The 19,155-nt window shown below is 39.6% G+C and overlaps 1 long non-coding RNA gene across 1 annotated transcript in view; it reads left to right on the forward strand.

The window, feature by feature from the left end:
* Positions 1-13,333: 13,333 nt before the first annotated feature.
* The window catches only part of LOC137163679 (uncharacterized), an 83,462-nt gene continuing 77,640 nt past the window's right edge, over positions 13,334-19,155 (forward strand). The window contains exon 1 of the long non-coding RNA XR_010922778.1: positions 13,334-13,477. This is a non-coding gene — a long non-coding RNA (uncharacterized lncRNA). The remainder of the gene's footprint in view (positions 13,478-19,155) is intronic.

The following is a 19,155-nucleotide window of genomic DNA, read 5'->3' on the forward strand; positions in this document are numbered from 1 at the left end:
CTCCTCTGGAATACTGTGTGCAGTTCTGGTGTCCCATGCTTAAGAAAGATTAACTGAAACTGAAACAGGTGCAGAGAAGGACTACTGGTATGATCCGAGGACTGGAAAACCTGCCTTATGAGAGGAGACTCAAAGAGCTTGGCTTGTTTAGCCTAACCAAAAAAAGGCTGACGGGAGATCTGATTGCTCTCTCTATATATATCAGAGGAATAAATACCAGGGAGGGAGAGAAATTATTTAAGTTCAGCGCCAGTGTGAGCACAAGACCAAATGGAGATAAACTGGCCACCAGGAAGTTTAGACTTGAAATTAGATGAAGGTTTCTAACCATCAGAGGAGTGAAGTTCTGGAACAGCCTTCCAACAGCAGGGTGGGCAAAAAACCTAGCTGGCTTCAAGATTGAGTTTGACAAGTTAATGGAGAGGATGGTATGGTGGGACAGCCTAATCTGGCAACTGATCTTTGACTACTAGTGATAAATATTCCCAATTGTCTGTGATGGGATGTTAGGTGGGTTGTGTTCTGGGTTACTACAGAGAATTCTTTTCCAGGTGTCTAGCTAGTGAATTTTGCCCGGATGCTCAGGGTTTAATTGATTACCATATTTGGCACTGGGAAGGAATTTCCAACAGGGCAGATTGGCAGAGGCCCTGGGGGTTTTTCACCTTCCTCTGCATCATGGGGCATGGATCACTTGCTGGTGGATTCTCTGTATCTTGAAGTTTTTAAACCATGATTTGAGGACTTCAATAACTCATTTATAGGTTAGAGGTCTATTACAGGAATGGGTGGGTAAGGTTCTGTGGCCTGAGTTGTGCAAGAAGTTGAACTAGATGATCATAACGGTCCCTTCTGACATTAATGTCTATGAGACACTAATAGGACCAAGCAGGTCTTGTCAGGAATGGATTAATTATTTTCTTTTCTGACTGAAAAATCCCAGGACAGTTTGAGTTCATTGATCTTCTTTCCCAAAGGCACTGACTAGGGGGGCTCCACAGGGTGCCAGCTTTTCTCTCCTCAGTTCAGTATGTATATGGGACCATTATAGGGATAGTGAAAAGGCACAGGCTTCAGTCTGTGGATGCTACCCAGCTTTATGTCTCTTTCACTCTCAATCCAGTGTGTGCAGTCACTATCTAAGATTGGGGCAAGGACAAGCACTAACTGAGTGCATTTCAAGTTGGATTAGGCTGGTGTGATGTTGGTGGGTTAGGGAGAGTAACTGGAAGACATGCTGGGGGTTATATTGCCTCTGTTGAGTGAGGGTGTGTGTTTGCCATCTGTCAGTTGAGTTTTCAGTTTGGGCATTCTGATTAGTTCATCAGCTGCTGCTGGATGATCAGGTAGTAGTAGTGGCCAAGACTGCATTGTATGATTTGCACCTTGCCAGGAGACTGACAGTTTATTTCAGATGGAGGCCTTGCTGCCATAATCTATGCCTTTGTAATCTTAAAATTACATTGCTACATGTGTTATATAGTAACTCTCTTTAGAAAGTGAGTCTGATGCAGAATGAGATCTGTCCTGGCCGTGCGAAATTACACTAAATGCTCTGTGATCTGCATTCCCTGCCTGTGGGTTTCCAAGTAGAGTTTAAACAGTTGGGTTTGACATTTAAAGTTCGAAATGACCTGGCATCTGCTAACTTGAAAGACTGCCTCTTTTCCGGGGACACGCTGCTGTATCTGCAGTCAGTGGAAGCATTCATGCTAGAGCAACCTTGCTTTAGAAAAGAAAGAGGGTCTTCTAGCAGAGTATTCTCCATGAGGGTGCCTCGACTTTGAAACTCAGTCCTTCCCTGGCATGTAGCCTGAATTGATAGACCTTCAGGAAACACTGGAAAGCTCGTCTACTTTTCTAAGGCTTTAAGGATGGAGGAACTGGCTGAGGGTTGAAATGCTCAGCGGGGTTGGGTTCTTTAAGTCAGTTAATGTGGTTGGTTATTCTACTATGTGCGGGGGGTAAGCAGTTGAATACATATTATAATTGTACACATAAATACATGTAAATTGATGTAAAAGGCCCCTAGAGCTAGAGAGAGGCACTTTTTCCATTTAATTATTCATACATCTAAATAGATAATAAAGAATAAAGAATAATTTTTGATGCTCCCTTATTTGCATGGGCTTTTTGTAGTTCAAGAAGTCTCATCAGCCAGCTTATTTCCTTGTATTTAAGAAGACTTGTTCAGCAGTTCTGGGACAGGTTAAATATCTGTTTTAAAATAAAGAGTGCTGGTTGGCTTTAGGAACTTCCTGCAACACTCCATTTGACAGCAGCAGCTGACCTTTTACATTCTGCTACCTTGACAATGAGTCTATTTTAATGGATATACATGTATTACTTATTCATTTTTGCCAAGTTCTGCACTATGTTTAAAAAGCATAAGTGAATTTAACTTGCATGAAATATACTAGATTGGCAGCCTTGAATATCAAAATCTTTTATCCACGGCAGGGACAGTATCACTACAAGTGTACCTACTCTGCATTTTAACACTGACCAGCAAGGATAACTTTTCAGAGTAGTATGATAAGCGCTTCATGTTAAGATGTGCACAGAAGAAGCCATTTGCAGTTTGCAGTGCACAACAGGTTTAGCTGATTCTACAAAACCCAAGAATCCTGCTTACATATTCTTGCATGCCATCTACTGGTACCATCGCTATTCACTATTTACATATATACAAACCTTTCATGTAGAGAGAGCTCTCCTAAAACATAAGAGGCTAAATGAGTGTTTGGCCTTTCTCTTGATAGTGCAGAAAAAGTGCCAGTTATGATATATGCACATGTCCAAAAGGGCAATGAAGTAAGATCATTGACTCATTTAAGACAGGCAGTATACACTCATATCAGATGGCTACTGGTCTGGATTAAAGCACATGGCACGACTATGTAATTATTATTATTGTAGTAGTATTTTGGTGCCTAGATTCTGCACATAGTAAGAAGCAGTCTCTGCCCAAAAGAATTTACAATCTAAATAGAAGTGATAGATAAAGGAGGTGAAAAAATAAATATTATTATCCTCATTTTACAGATAGGAAATTGAGGCACAAAAAAATTAAATGATTTGCCCAAGAAAATCTATGGAAAATCTATGGAACTGAGCCTTAATCTCCTGGGTCAAAGCCCAACCCTTAATCACAAGAGCAATCTTCCTTTCTGACCCTAGAGATCAAAGTCTTTGTATTCCATTTCTAATACCCTATTCCATATTCCATTTCTAATACAATTTGAAAAGTGCTCACCATGTTTAAAATATATTTCAGAAGTTGAGAAATATCCAGCTCTTTTAGTAAGTCCTACCCACTACATAGTGGAACATCCCAGAATAACGAGTTGAAAATATTGGACAATGAAGTAATAATAGTAAAAAAGGAACCAAGAAATTATGAATTCTGCTTAGTAATAAAGAGAGTTGGCCTTTAGCCACCATTTCTTTTCATCTCTATCCTGTGTCTAGAGATCATACATTGGCAACAATAAGATTAGTGATGGTTGACACCATTAAGGCTAACGTGATTCTGGGGTGTATTAACAGGAGTGTTGTATGTATGACACAAGAGGTAATTGTTCCACTCTACTTGGCACTGGGGAGGCCCCAGCTGGATTACTGTGTCTAATTCTTGGCACCATAATTTAGGAAGGATGTGGACAAGTTGGAAAGAGTCTAGAGGAGAGCAACAAAAATTATAAAAGATTTAGAAAACCTAACCTATGAAGAAAGGCTGAAAAAACTGGGCATGTTTAGCCTTAAGAAAAGGAGACTTCAGGTGATCTGATAATATTTTTCCAATATATTAAGGGCTGTTATAAAGAGGCTGGTGATCAATTGTTCTCCATGTCCACTGAAGGTAGGACAAGAAGTTATGAGCTTAATCTGCTGTAAGAAAGATTTAGCTTAGATATTTGGAAAAACTTTCTAACTGTAAGGGTAGTTAAGCTCTGGAATAGGCTTCCAAAGAAGGTCGTGGAGTCCCCATCATTGGAAGTTGTTTAAAATAAGTTGAATAAACACCTGCCAGATTTACTTGGTCCTGCCATAGCATGGCGGGCTGGACTTGATGACTGCTGGAGGTCCCTTCAAGCCCTACATGTCTATGATTCTATTGTTAAAATTGGTTACATGACCATGTTTTTTGCCACTACTTTGTCTGGTGCATACTCGTTTTACACCTGTGGAAAATGATCATACAATTCCACCACTATGATTTGCACCACTTTGCACAGGTGTAAATGATTACATAAAGTGTAAGGCAATGGATAATCATAGTCCCTGGGCCAGCTCTTCGTTGCAACAGAGGAGAGTATTCAGCACAGCTGAGAGGGCAGTACAGGTTTTCCCCTGTCCTGGAGCCACTCATACTGGGTCGGTCCCTTGGTGCAAGTTAGATTGGGTTAAAGGCTGCTCTAACCTATGCCAAGTACCATGGACTGTAAACAGCTGCTATGAGAGTTGGGGATTAGCAGAGTGCAGGGGAGCCTTGGCTGTGGATTCTATACCAGCAGCTGAGGAGTCAGAGCTTAAAAGGGTGCTACAGAAATTCTATGCTGTCCAAGAATCCCCATATACAATGGAAAGCCTCCAGGCAATTGACAAGCCATGGTAAGGACCATTTTACAATAAAGAAGCAGAACAGAGACCAGAGTGCATCCCAGGACCAGGGTCAATATCTTTATAAGCATCTTGAAAACAGATCGCCTTCTACAGATTTTAAACCACATTAAACATAAAGAAAAATGCAGTGTAGCCTTAGTAGTGCTTCTTGCAATGAAATCCTTGTATTTATAGGAATGACTAAAGGACTTTTTTTGTATTTGCACAAGATTCTCTATAATCTGTAGATAATAAATTTTTTTAAGCTGTTACCAAAAAGAACAGCACAAAAAAGGCTTCTGGGGAATCTGTTAAGAATATGCCGTCTAAAGCGGATGGCTTGTGTGTGTGTGTGTGTGTGTGTGTGTGTGTGTGTGTGTGTGTGTGTGTGTGTTTAAATCTGATTTATAACTTATTCTTTTGCTGCTAAATTTCTACTGTAACTGCTGTGTTGTCATCCTCTGTTAACGTTCTGTTGAAATCGGTAGACTATTAGAAGTTTGGGACATATATGGTGTACAAGAGAGTGAGCCCAATTTTGCTGCCAAGAATATTAAAAAATTTAACAGGTTATAGTCATTTGACAGTGAGAAAGGGATGGACGGGACAGCCTCCATCCATCCTGAAATGTTGTTCTGTTGTGTTTAGAACAAAAACATATTTAAAAACGTACATTTTTGAAAAAATCATAGAATCATCGAATATTAGGTTTGGAAGGGACCCCAAGAGGTCATCTAGTTCAACCCCTGCTCAAAGCAGGACCAACCCCAACTAAATCATCCCAGCCAGGGCTTTATCAAGCCAGGCTTTGAAGACCTCTCAGGATGGATATTCTATACCTCCCTAGGTAACCCATTCCAGTGCTTTACCACCCTCCTACTGAAAAAGATTTTCCTAATATCTAACCTCGACCTCCCGCACTGCAACTTGAGACCATTGCTTCATGTTCTGTCATCTGCCACCACTGAGAACAGCCTAGCTCCATCCTCCTTGGAACCCCACTTCAGGTAGTTGAAGGCCGCTATCAAATCCCCTCTCACTCTTCTCTTTTGCAGACTGAACAAGCCTAGTTCCCTCAGCCTCTGCTCATAAGTCCTGTGCTCCAGCCCTGTAATCATTTTTGTTGCCCTCTGCTGGACTCTCTCCAATTTGTCCACATCCTTCCTGTAATGCGGGGCCCAAAATAGTACAGAATACTCCAAATATGGTCCCACCAGTGCCAAATAGAGGGGAATAATCACTTCCCTCGATCTTCTGGCAATGCTCCTACTAATGCAGCCCAATATGCCATTAGCCTTCTTGGCAATAAGGGCACATTGTTGACTCATATCCAGCTTCTTGTCCACTGTAAAACCTCCAGGTCCTTTTTCTGCAGAAATGCTGCCTAGCCAGGCAGTTCCCCAGTCTGTAGCAGGGCATTGGATTCTTCTGTCCTAAGTGCAGGACTCAGCATTTCTCTTTGTTAAACTTCATCAGATTTCTTTTGTCCCAATCCTCTAATTTGTCTAGGTTACTTTTGTATGCTATCCCTACACTCCACCGATCTACTACTCCCCCTATTTTAGTGTCATCTGCAAACTTCCTGAGGGTGCAATCCACTCCATTCTCCAGATCATTAATGAAGATGTTGAACAAAACTGGCCCCAGGACTGACCCCTGGGGCACTCTGCTTGTTACCTGCTGCCAATTAGACATTGAGCCGTTGATCACTACATGTTGAGCCTGATAATCTAGACAGCTTTCTATCCACCTTATATTCCATTCATCCAACCCATACTTCTTTAACTTGCTGGCAAGAATACTGTGGGACACCGTATCAAACACTTTGTTAAATATTCCTTGCTAGGTATTCCAAAATCTTTTATAGGGGCCCAGAAAGGTATCATTTCCCTTCTGCACCATTATACTATTCTTCATTATCCAGGAAGAGTCAGTTACAGGAATAAAATACAAATCTGTAAGGTCCCAGAATTGATTTCATTTTGTCTCCTTTTCAAGTTGGCTGAGACATTTTTCTTTTAGAGAAGACAACTGCTCAGCTGAACTAAGCTTCTGGTCACTTTCTGAGCAACCTAGTGCTCTGATGCATTTTACTTTACTAGCTCTGATTCTGATACATGCTTAGGCTTAACCTATTTGAGGCTAAAAAAGACTTTTCATTCCAAACCCTTACTAAGTTGAGACTCCCTAGCCTGTAATACTGAGGAATGGGGGAGTGTTCCCATCCCAGGCAGAGGTTTATTATAGAAATCTGCAAAGTGAATGGAAAGCAGCCCACACAGTATATAATCATCACTTGTGAGCTTCCTCTGTGAGTTATTAAGAATAAAATGATTAGGTTAGTGACTGTGCACTAGGAACAATTGTTCACTTAATCACGCATAACCTGTTTTAGAGGTGTGAATAGGTCTTGTTGCTGAATTAAATAGTTTGCATAAATATGTCATTAAGAAAGCATCATAGTGGAGTATAATAATTTCAGTGTTAGAAATGAGAATTTTGTTACATAAAACAAAACAACCCTTTGGCTTGTAGGAGTCCACAATATGCAAGACCGCTGCAACAATCTTGTGTTTGGTTATCTACTTTTTATTGCTGGAGCAGTGCTATAGCTAAAGGAAGGCACTAACTCATCCTGTTAGCTCTGCCCCATTATCTTACATACTTCATATTGGAACTGGAATATCTTCAAATAGAAATTTATATGGTAGCATTAAATAACTTCAAACTCATTATGTTTCTTCAAGGATGAACTAACTGTTCATATACAGTTTATACTTAATAGCCTGCAGAAACATTCTGAAGAGCCAAAATTGGGTGTGAGGCTGATGTCTTTTATAACTCCAGTAGTTGAAATGAAAGTTCTTAAGAGCAACCCAAAAAAGTTCTGTTAAACACACCACATTTTATGATATAATGTTTTGTAAGTTGTATTGATCAAAACTATTCCGGCAGCATAAATGGAACAACAAAGTAATAACCAAGTGCCTCCATATAACGAAATAATGGCACAGAGTCATAAATGAAAAGCAAGACAAAGAGGCCCTAAGAGATCACACAAAATGTGGTATTACAGAATATTAAATCCACTGCAGATAACCAGTAGCATATGAACAAAATTAAAATAGACAGTCTGAGGCTGAAAGCTGAGAAACATTCATTCGTTTCTCACTAATGTTTCCCTTGTGGAATGTTCCAGTGCATGATGGGGATTTATTTTTAAATAATGTTATTTCACAACTAACTGACTGACTTTCCTTTCCAGTGCAATTGACATGAGGAATGAGGGTATTTGGAAGATTTTTTGGGAAAGAGAACTTGCGGAATCACTCTGAAAGACAGCTTCAGGTTGAGATTTGTGTCTTGTTTTTACCTTGGACAATTAGTTGGTTCACAACATTTTTTAAACAGAATTATTGTAAGGATAGTCAGTTCTCTGAGCTTCTGAGACTGAAAGTGTCTGAGATAATGGTGAGTCCCTAATCCTGGAGTGAGTTTTATGCAGCTTGGCCCCTATGAGCCTGTAGAGCCCCAGTGACTTTAATAAGACTCTCTGCATGGACAGACATCCGCCCATATGGAACTTAGTGCAAGACAGCTGGTTTAATTTTATGATCCCAGAAACAGTGCACCAATTCATTATTAAAATGGAACCTGAAGATGAGCAGTTCTATGGAATAAGTGATGTGGGGCAATTTACTAATAATGCCACAATACAGAGAAACAAAGTCCTAGTAAAGATAATCTTAGGCCATGCAAAGATGTAGGTATGTGCTTAGATTTATATAGCTGTTATACAATCATGATTTGCATTACAGTATCACCTGGGAGCACAAGTGGTGGATCAGAGACCCATCCCAGGTTGGCCCCTGTACAAACACAGACAGAGTTTAGAAGACTATAATTATTTAAAAACTGGTGTTTGCACAAACTCTTCATAAATAGCATGGAACTGCAGAACATATTTAACTAAGCACAAATCTCACAACTTACCAATGAAGGCCTTGGTCCTGTATTAAGAGCCGTGCAAGTGCTCCTCTGTGCCAGCACAGAGCCCCATTGACTGCAGGGGGTCTCAATGAAGGATCAGGGCCTGGATAAAGGTAAAAATATATTGATTTTATGCTTGGAGAGACTCTCCAGTTCAGTGAGCCTATCCCATGCCTTATGGCTGGTGTGTCTCACTATTAAACAGATCTAAATAAGAGTGTGGTTATGCAGTAGATTTCTTTCCCCAATAGATGACAGCAAATGGGAAATTATTTTTACAAGAGCAATCTACTGATTACTCATATCAAATGTTGAATCCAAGTCCAGTTTCTAGATTTCTTATTGTCCACCAAAATTGATTTGGGCAAAAACATTCTGGTAACCACTTGCATAGTTAGCAATTTTCCATCTCATTACACAAACTTGTCTTTTATTACAGTGAAACCCATTAAAATGAATACCTGTTAAATGAATAGACCTGTATAAAGCATATGATTTTTCCATTAATCTAACCCAAACATATATAGTACTACAGTAAAGCATTTGCAAATTCATATCTGACAAGGAAATGTGTTAAAAGATGAGGGTGTCAGTGCACAAGAAAATGAAACATCATAGAAATTGGACCGGTTTGTATAACAGATCTGCTAAGTGAATATAAATATTTCTGTATACTGAACCAAAACAGCCTTTCAGGACACCACATGACCATATTATAGCCCTGATTCTGCAAGGTTACTCCAGGAGGCACTCTGCATCTTGCAAGATCAGGCCTTTTTGTGTGACTCTAGTAGCATTCATGAAAGTGAACCACTATTAGCACTGGTTACATAAGACATGTTACAGTTTTTCCTGCCTAGCTCGGTCACTGCTCATCAGTCCTGACATCAATCACCCATAAAATTGCAGACCTGGGTCTCTCTTGAGAACAAACAGACAATCACAGCAAACTAAGTATTCAATGTGATGTGGAAGAATGTCCACAATAGACTGGGATAAAGCCCCTAAACCAATTTCTCCTTTGATCCAAACTGGAATTTACACTCCAGATTCCAGCAGTGAAAGAAAATGCATTAACGCCTGTCTCTCTTAACACCAGAATCTGTTCCCGAAGCAACACACTTGGGTGCCTTTTTGGGTGCATATGTGTGTGTGTATGTGTATGTGTGTGTGACTTTGTTATCAGACTTACTGATGGGATGAAATGAAAGAGGGAAAACACAGATTAAGCATCCATGCAGTATTTTTCAAAGTGATTTTTTAAAATTTTGGAGTGTTTTATTAATTATGATTCTTGTTATAGGGTCTAAGAGAAGTAAAGAAGAAAGAAAAATAATCTTAGGGTTAGGGATAGGGTTTATTGGACCAACGCTTTTTTAAAAGATACATGCTCTAGTTCAAACTGGAATTAATTCAGGGAAGTCTTATGGCCTGATGTTATACAGGAGATCATATTAGATTAGTGGTCCCCAATCTGTGGGATGGAGGAATGTTTGGGGAGGCGGGGCATGTGACAGGACTCACGCTTCCAGCCCTGCTCCTTCCCTGGATGAGCTTAGCCCTCAGCCTCGCTCCTCCCCCAATCCCATTCAGCCCCCAGTCCTGCTCCATCTCCAGGCCCAGGCCATCTCCTATGGGGGTGGCGAGGGAGCTCTACAGCCCCACTCTTCTCCCAGACTAGCTCCACCTCCAACCCTTCAGTCCCAGTAATCCTTCACCTCTTTCACCTCCAGGCCTAGCTCCAGCTTCATCTCCAGGCCAGATCCACCCCAGTCCCAAGCTCTGCTTCTGAGGAAGCCTTGGCTGTGCAGTAATGGGGGGTGTGTGTGTGTGTGTGTGTGTGTGTGTGTGTGTGTGTGTGTGTGTGTGTGTGTGTGTGTGTGTGTGTGTGTGTGTGTGTGTGTGTGTGTGTGCGCAGAAAGAGTCCAATAATGGTAAGGAAGAGGGTGCGAATGGAAAAGTTTGTGCATCACTGGATTAGATGATCACAACAGTCCCTGGTGGCGTTATAGTGATTTAACTGAAACAACAGCAGTTCAGAGTGGTTTAAACAAAAGAAGTTTTTGTTTATTGAGCACTGTGAGAGTGCTTGGTTCTTTGGAAAGGAAGTCACTGCCCCAAGTGCTTAAAGTATGTTACTTCTGTGGAACACACTGTGTTTGACACTAGCCAGGGAGAATGAAAAATGTTGCAGTTCTAAATTCTAATGATTCTTGGGCAAGTTGGACAAATTAATCCTATACTAGCAGTACCACGTATGATCGCCATTCATGTGTTTTGTTTCCACAAATATTATAATAAAGCTGTAGTAGACCTGTATGTATTTAAGTAAAGCTACACAATAGCATCCAGCTATTATCTTAAATTGAAAATGACCACATGAAACTGATAATGTTTAGGGAATTTTAATTAGCCTCTTGCCCCTATACAGTTAACGTTATGGAGTTCAGGTCTGCTACATTACCAACGAGACTGATACTTTTTGTTTTCAATCCAAAGTCTCACCGGTGAGGAGGTTTGCTCCTATGGCTTCCAGTGCCTACCAACCCCCTTCCTCTTCATTATTCACTTATTGCCACAGAATACTTCCACTATTTTATTGTGCATTAAATTTTGTACCATATCACATTCTTTCAATGCAAACACCCTAAGCCTGGGAAAGACAAAATAGAGACATTTGTGAAGATGCTTTAGATTAAAACACATGGTCAGTGATGGCTATAAATCTTCATCTTTGCCCTGAAGGATCCACAATACCTTTGTGCATTTGCCTTAGATTAGGGTGGGCAAATTAAGTTTCTTTGCCACTGATATCATTTGGTTTTTTTTTAAACTGGAGGCCGGGCAGTCTTCTTATAGCCAATGGCATGATGCCAACAAGGCAGTCTTCCCTATTTCAGTCTGCTAGATGAAGCGGTATTTTTCAGGTGAGGGATCACATACACATGTAGTTTCCATAGGAGAGCTAAAGGCTAGGCTTTATGCTTTATTTCCAGTCTCTCTAGTCCTATTTTGGAGGCCAGGATGTTAATTTCTGTCCCGCTGGGGTGTACGGACATCCCCTTGTGTTTGGCGGGATTTATCTGGTCCTTGCCAGAATACGTAGGGGAACCCAGGCCCATGACACCACTGGTTTCCAGCTCATAGCCTTAACCCAGGCAGGCAGAATCTGTCCTCAACAATTCTCCTGCTGTCCCCTCAGCTCCTTCCAACCTCCCTTGGTTCTATCAGCTTCTGAAGCCTGTGGCTCTATTCGTCCCTTCTTTGGGTTGTTGTCACCCTGGGGTGGCCTGCTTGCTCCTCTGGCAGCTGTCCTGCCTCTCTGCCTCTCAGCTCTTTTATTCTTCCATCTGCTGTGAAGCTGCCAATCAGCGTTGGCCACCATTTTCTGTATTAATCAGCATGGGATATATAAACTCCATGACCGGTCCAATATGCAATAAATGGGGGTCTGTGCAATGAACCACCTTTCTAGCCTTTTAAAATGTATTTCCCTTGCAAATACTCAAAGGTATTAATGTCCTTTAGGGAGTAATGATCTGAAAAATTGCAGCTAAAGAGATTTTCAGATACAACAGTATAAAAACATTACAAGCAGCATGGCAACGTTTCCTTCTCTCAGTCTATTCCATCTCTCTCCACCCTCCCCCAGTTTCATTACTTTACTATGAACATTTTTTCTAATAGAGGAAAATATGTTTCAAAGCTCAAACCTTATTTTTACTCCTGAGCAAATTTTTACTGCCTGGTTAGCAATTGCAAGGAGCAGGGAATTGTAATGAAAACACTGAGAGACCTCTAGCTATTTTGTGTAGTTAGTGGTCACTGATCCGTGCATGTATGCACATACACGTATGTTAAAATAAATGTAGTCAAGCAGAATAAAATACATTTTCTAAGACCCAAAGCTGAGTTAAGCTTTCTCAGTAAAAAGTCAGTTTGATTAACGGATCAGACCAGCCACTGCCTGAAGAAAAATGTTTGTACCATATATTATGTTTCCTCAGTGTCTACTGACTGATTTGAAACATTGCAAGGTGGAAACTCTAGTGACTCAGTAAAGAAGAGATACATTAAGAAAAAAAAAAAAGGCAACAAAATTTTAGTAATTTATGTATTTGCATCCTGTGCCGCGGGAAATTAAATCTTCCTAGACAAAACCTTCAGTGTGTCCACAGTAAGGCCCTGGTTTCTCAAGGCACATAAACACATGATTAACTCTATCTCTGTTTATTATCAAAGCCACTTTGACACATATTTAACTTTAACGTGTGCGTGAGTGCTTTGATAAGTAGGGATGAACTTAAGCATAAGCATAATGTTAAGCAGCTGCTTAAGTGCTTGGCTAAATAGGGCCCTTTATGCCTGATCCAAAGCCCATTGTCATCAATGAGAGTCTTTCTATTAGCTTCAATTGGCTGTCTATGAAGACCTCATGTAGCAGGTTCACTGACGTTACAATGCTAGGACCTGACACGCTGGACAGACTTTGTAAATACCCAATTGTCTTAGAAATAGATTAGATTTTGCATTTCAGCCTCATACATTACACAGTTTCATTTTTGTTTGTTCTTGTATGCATTCCTATTTGTTACCAGTGCCATTGCCATGTGTAAAATTACATTTCTGATAAGAAAGTGAAAGGCATTCCATGTAAGAAGATAAAATAACATGTGATTTAATTTCACTATGTCACTTTGTTTGCACAGGCAAAACTAATTTACCTGCTGAATGAATTGCTCTTGGCGAAGTATCCAAACTGAAAGTTATGTAAAACCAAGATGACCTCTGTGAATGCTCTTTCCCAGAAAGTAGTGAAGAGAAGTGCTAGCTTTGTGCCGGTCTCGGGAACTTGCCCCACGTCCTGCAAGATTTCTCAATCGTACGTATTCTTAGGAGTTGTCCTTCACACTGCAATATTTTTCTGGGATGACAAAATATTTAAGTTGATTTAGAATGTTTTTGTATTATCTCAATAAAATGCTGCTGTTAAACTGGCCCCACTACCTGAACTTAATTTACCATAAGTGTGTATTGCCTTCTCCCTAGGAATAACCCTTTTCTTTCTCCTTTGCCTTGGATCAAGCTATTCCAGTGGCGTCTATCCAAAGAGTTCCCGAAGTGGAATATTTTTTTCCCTTTTAAAATTACTAGGAAATGTATCAAAAAGCAACATCCAATTAATTTTAATCTTGAGCATTTCACAATTAGGAAATGCCAGAGTTTCTGGGAATATTGCTGCTAGAAATGCTGATTTACCAGGGACCTGATCCAATTCCCACTGAACTCAATGCAAGTTTTCTATTGATTTGAATGGCCGGTGTGTCAGGTCCTAGCATTGTAACATCAATGAACCTGCAGCATGAAGCATTTGAAGTGCTACCTTCCAAAAGCATAGGGCTAGTTTCAAAACAGATGCATCAAGAGATGCTGGATAATAATATATCTGTGGACATCTACGGACAACCAGAACAGGCAGAGGCATAATTTCCTATAATTCTTGGGGAACGTGATAACACTTCATGGTATTTCAGAGAAAGTTAGGGCCTAAATCCCATAGGGTCAGTCCTCCTTAAGGAAGGCAACTGAGTAATGGTCACAGAGGCTTCACCCCGTCAGAATGAAGGGATAGATTTGTGGAGTAATTGGGAGCTCTTAGCAACCAGTATAAACTAGAGAAGGATAGGAGGTTCTTCCAGTGGCATAGATCTGGCTCTGAGGCTCCTTTCCAACCCTCTCTTTGCTGCTGACAGGGTCTCATAGGGGCCATGACAAGGATGCTGCAACATTGTGTTGATCCTTGACTTTGGTTTCGGCCCTAGGAGCTGTTAGCAGTTGGTGTAAGTTAGAGCAGCCCTCAGGCTAGCTAACCCTGAACTAATCTCAACCTTTTTTCCTAATTTAGACATACTCCAGGGAGTAAGGTAGTGAAGAGAATTAGATGGACTCTGTATCCCTAAAAAGTCCACCCTGACACTTGTGCAGGAGATCAATAGCAGAAACCACAGCTCTTGGGCTACAGTAAGCTCCGTGGCCTCAGTGTAGGCTGAATCTGCAGAGGAGTTGAAAGGGAGGATGCAGTGAAACAGAATCTAATTTGCATGAGTCCTTCCCACCCTAAAAAAACACAACTTTGTACATCTCGAGTGTGAGGCAGGAAGGGGTGATGCCTTTATCCTCTTAAGGCTGGACTATTGTAGTTCACCATACTTAGGGCTTCACTTTAAGAAAACTCAGAAACCAATCAATGCAGAATGTGACTGTTCACCTTGTAAGGGGCAGGGGTTAGGGAGAAGCCCAATGTTAACATGTTATTCCTGTGCCCCGCACTGCCTCCCAATCGACTTCTGGGTGGAATCGAAGGTGCTGATTATCATTTATAAAACCTGACTGACTTGGGACCTGGCTAGCTCAGTCAGAAACTCAGAAACCACCTTGACTTATTGTATCAGTATTATAATATTAGAACTTAGAGGCCCCAGCTAAGCAAGATATAGGCCCATCAGGAAGAAGGAAGGTGGGTCCAGTGGTTAGAGTGCTAGTCAGAGACCTAGCTTCAATTCCCTGTTCTGCCACAGACTTCCTGTGTGACCTTGGGCTAGTCACTTAGCGTCGCTGTGCCTCAGTTGCTGCTTTATAAAATGGGCATTACAGTACTACTGTACTTCGCAGTGATGTTGTGAAAATAAATATATTGAAGACTGTGAGGTTATCAGATACTATGGAAATGGGGCCATATAAGAATCTAAGATCGATACATAAAATTACAGTATAAATCGAGAAGAGACTGTACTGCTTCTTTGGTCTGTGCCAGCTGTTGGCCACATGTGTTCTATTTAATTTTTGTAATGTGCTTAGATTTTGTGTCACAGTGATGGGTACAATATAAATACATTAAATAAATAAAACCGTGTTCTCATAGAGGTAGTTGTAGTTAAAGGTGCCTTTTGCAAAAACGAATAAGGCCAGATGTACAATAAGCGTGCTCTGTCAGAATAACTATACCAGTATACTATACCAGCAAAGTACTCCTAGTGTGGACGCAGCAAAATAAGCATTACCAGTCTATAATAGGGGCTTTTGCTGGCACATCAGTCACAAATCACACCTCATCACACCCTTGACCAATGTAGCTATGCCAGCAAAAATTTGTAGTGTAGCCTGGCCTAAGTTTAAATAGACAGAATAATATAAAGGTAGACTATTCACTAAAGCCACAGTTACAGTTCAGCACATGCTAATATGCTTTGCTGGATAGAGATGAGTTTAGTCATGTATTTAAAGGAAAACACATTCTTAAGTGTTTTGCTGAATCAGGGCAAAAATAAGTTATTTTAAAGTAAAAAACATATAGCTCCTTTACATGGCAAAGTTAATTAGAGATCATCTTATGGTATCTCTCTCTAGGCAATATTTTTAAATGAATAATCACAATTACCTTTTGAACCCCTTCTGCCAGTACTAAGATGAGTGTATTTAATCCTTTAATGTCAAATCTTAATTTTTGTTTGATACATTTTCTATTTATAAATTCAGTTTCATATTTACAATACATTGTTTTTCAATAACAAAGTCCTGTGAAATCTTTCAAATTAAATACAAAACAAACTGCATAATGTAATCTACCCCTTGCCTGAATATGAAGTAAGAGTTTAATGTTTTAATAGGATATGGGGCTGAAAATACAGAGTGTTCTTTGTGACATTTAATTTATTCTAACATCACTTTTAAGAAATGTAAAGCGAATAGTCCAGGTTTTAGATAAAAAAAAGAAGTGAATCGTCTATCTGTCATACACTTTGGAATTTCTTGATGTGCCCCTAGGCATCTAATTTAAGTGCATAACATTCAGTCAGCATTGTTCAAAGCTGTAATGCTATTCTTCTAAATACTGTTTAGAAATACCAGGAGGAAAAATATGTAGTGAAACCAACCAGTTTGAACATAAATGAGTTAGATAAAATATCTGAATGATTACGTTCGAGGCATCTGATAATGTTGATGCTTGCTTTTGCTCTAGCTCTATCTATCCTACTGTATAAGCATTATGGGTAAATCAGTCTGGAAGTTTTCATGGACAGACCCTAGCAGTAATTCTATGGTGTATTTGCACTAGTGTCATTGATACCATCCATACACCTGATGACAATTTTGAAAAATAGATTGACTTTTCTTTTCCGTGTCAAATATTGTTTAAATTAACAGTTTTGTTGTTCAAAGTTAGCCTGGTCACCACAATAATGTTTCTCAAAAACAGTGTGGAATTACAATATAACATTTAAGTGAAAAAGAGACCCTATAAAACTACATTAAAAGACCCAAAGAGATGATTTTTGTCAGGTACTAAGTGGTCCCCTGGGGGCCTGATGCAATACTCTTTGATGCCAATGGGAGTCTTTGCATTAACTTCAATGGGTGTCAGATCAAGCCCAATCAAAATATTCATAGCTTTTGTTTTCCATGCCTCCAAGTAGAAAATACCCATTCAGAGCAAAGGACCATACAAAGAATTATGTGTAACAATGTATATGTGACCTAACAATGTTAGCATTGTATAGTTTTCATCTTTATGTGTGAATTTTGAAAACCGTAATATGAATTGTTCAGAGAACACATTTTCTTAATTTACAGATCTGGCGACCTTTTATATTAATTATTTGGTTAATTGATTAAACAATCAACCAATTAATTAATTAATTTAATTAAATTAAATTAATGTTAGTATTATTAATTATAGCATGGACAATGTGTTTGGAGATGTAAAAGAAAAGGAATAACTAAATAAAATAAGATTGTTCCGATCTTAAAGAGCTTACTGTCTAGTAGACATGAAATGTGTAGTTGTAGCCATGTCAGTCCTAGGATATTAGGTACACCCAGTGGGTAAGGAAATATCTTTTATTGGTCTCTCACCAACAGAGGTTGGTGAGGTCTCTCACCAACAGAAGTTGGTCCAATAAAAGATATTACATCACCCACCTTGTCAGTCTAATAGACAGACATATATAGAGACAGATTGTGATACCATGGTTTAAACTGAGTGTTATCTTTATTTCAGTTAGATTAGTAGTGGTTTAAGGTAGAGTGAGGAAGGGAATTACCATTTAGCCCACAGAATAAAGGATTGTTAAGTAGGAGACTAAGAAGTAACTTGGTGTGTGGGTTTTTTAATTTATTATTATTTATTATTTTAATTCACTTCTTGTGGGTAAAGCAGAAGTATTGAGTCCTTAAGAAGGATCTGAATGCAGATGATGTAGTTGCTTGGTGAACTGAGATTGGGAAGGCAGACCCACTTTCTTTTGGGTGCTCCAGAATATCAGTCGAGGATCATTCCACAGAACAAGAAATAGCGTTATGTAGAAGTCAGATTTTTTTCCACTTGATTTTTTTCTTTGGTGTATCTGTCATCCACTCCAGTGAAGAAGATGGAAGAGAATGAGGTCCACTAATTCCCACTATCCTGCAACAGCAGGAAACAAATGCTCTAGGATGCCTTCAACATATCCTAACAGATTGCTCAATACCCTGGAGGAGGACAGAGTCTCTGCCCCATCCCAGCCAGTATATCTTATGGGGAAGGGGAAGGAGTTCCTTTATGATCCCAAATTCAAAATAAGCTCTACCCTGTGTATGTGTGAAAGTATCCCCATAATTAACCATCTAATCCCATTTTTGCCTTGAGATACTCTTGGTAGCCAGGAACTGTTCATTTTTTTAAGTGAGCAAGTTAATCTAACATTCTGCTGATAAAAAAAGCAGAAATTTGCATGTCAGCGTCTTTACTGAAACAGTAAATAACAAATACAGGTGAGCATGAAAACCTTACAAGCAATCTCACCATCTGGAGCCAAAATCTACTCAATTCTATTCTCTTGAATGTGGTAGGTTCTCACTCCAAACCCATACCGTCAAAGTTACATTGTTCTCAATTCTGTAACAGATAGCATTTGAAAAGTGGATTTGGGAAGGAGCTCTGTTTTACTACTATAATTTCAATAGATTCATGAGATGTGATTAGTGTATATCATGAAACATTTCCACAAATATTTAATTTAATTCTGAATAGATTTTTGGTTTGCCCGTATTCAGAACCCTTTCTGTTTGAAAGTTCATGTGAGCATTTTTTATTTACAGAAGTGTTCAAGAGGAGCTTATGTTTGTATTCATATGTGAACAAATATGTATAGTTATATAACCCATGTGCATGTTATATATGTATGTGTGGATATATATATATATAGATAGCATAGACATATTCTTTGTGGATTTGAACATTAGAGTGGTAAGAGATAGGGTCAGATTAGAGAGTGAAAAAGTAAGTTATTTTTTTCAAAAAGTACGTAAAATAATCAGCAGCGATATTCCCACACCCAATATTTTCTGCCTGTATTCTTTACCAAGTTTTGTACCCTGTTGCTGTTGGTTGCCTGTGCAGAGTGCTAAAGGGAACACTCTTGGGATCTCCAGCAATCTTTATTGTTCCCTGTGACCTCCCTTGCCTTGTATCATCTCCACAACCCCATCAGGGAGAATAAACAATACCATGAGAGTTGGTTA

Source organism: Emydura macquarii, unplaced genomic scaffold (assembly GCF_026122565.2).
Source record: "Emydura macquarii macquarii isolate MOO-44397 ecotype Brisbane River unplaced genomic scaffold, CSIRO-AGI_Emac_v2 contig_2636, whole genome shotgun sequence".
Lineage (NCBI taxonomy): Eukaryota > Metazoa > Chordata > Testudines > Chelidae > Emydura > Emydura macquarii.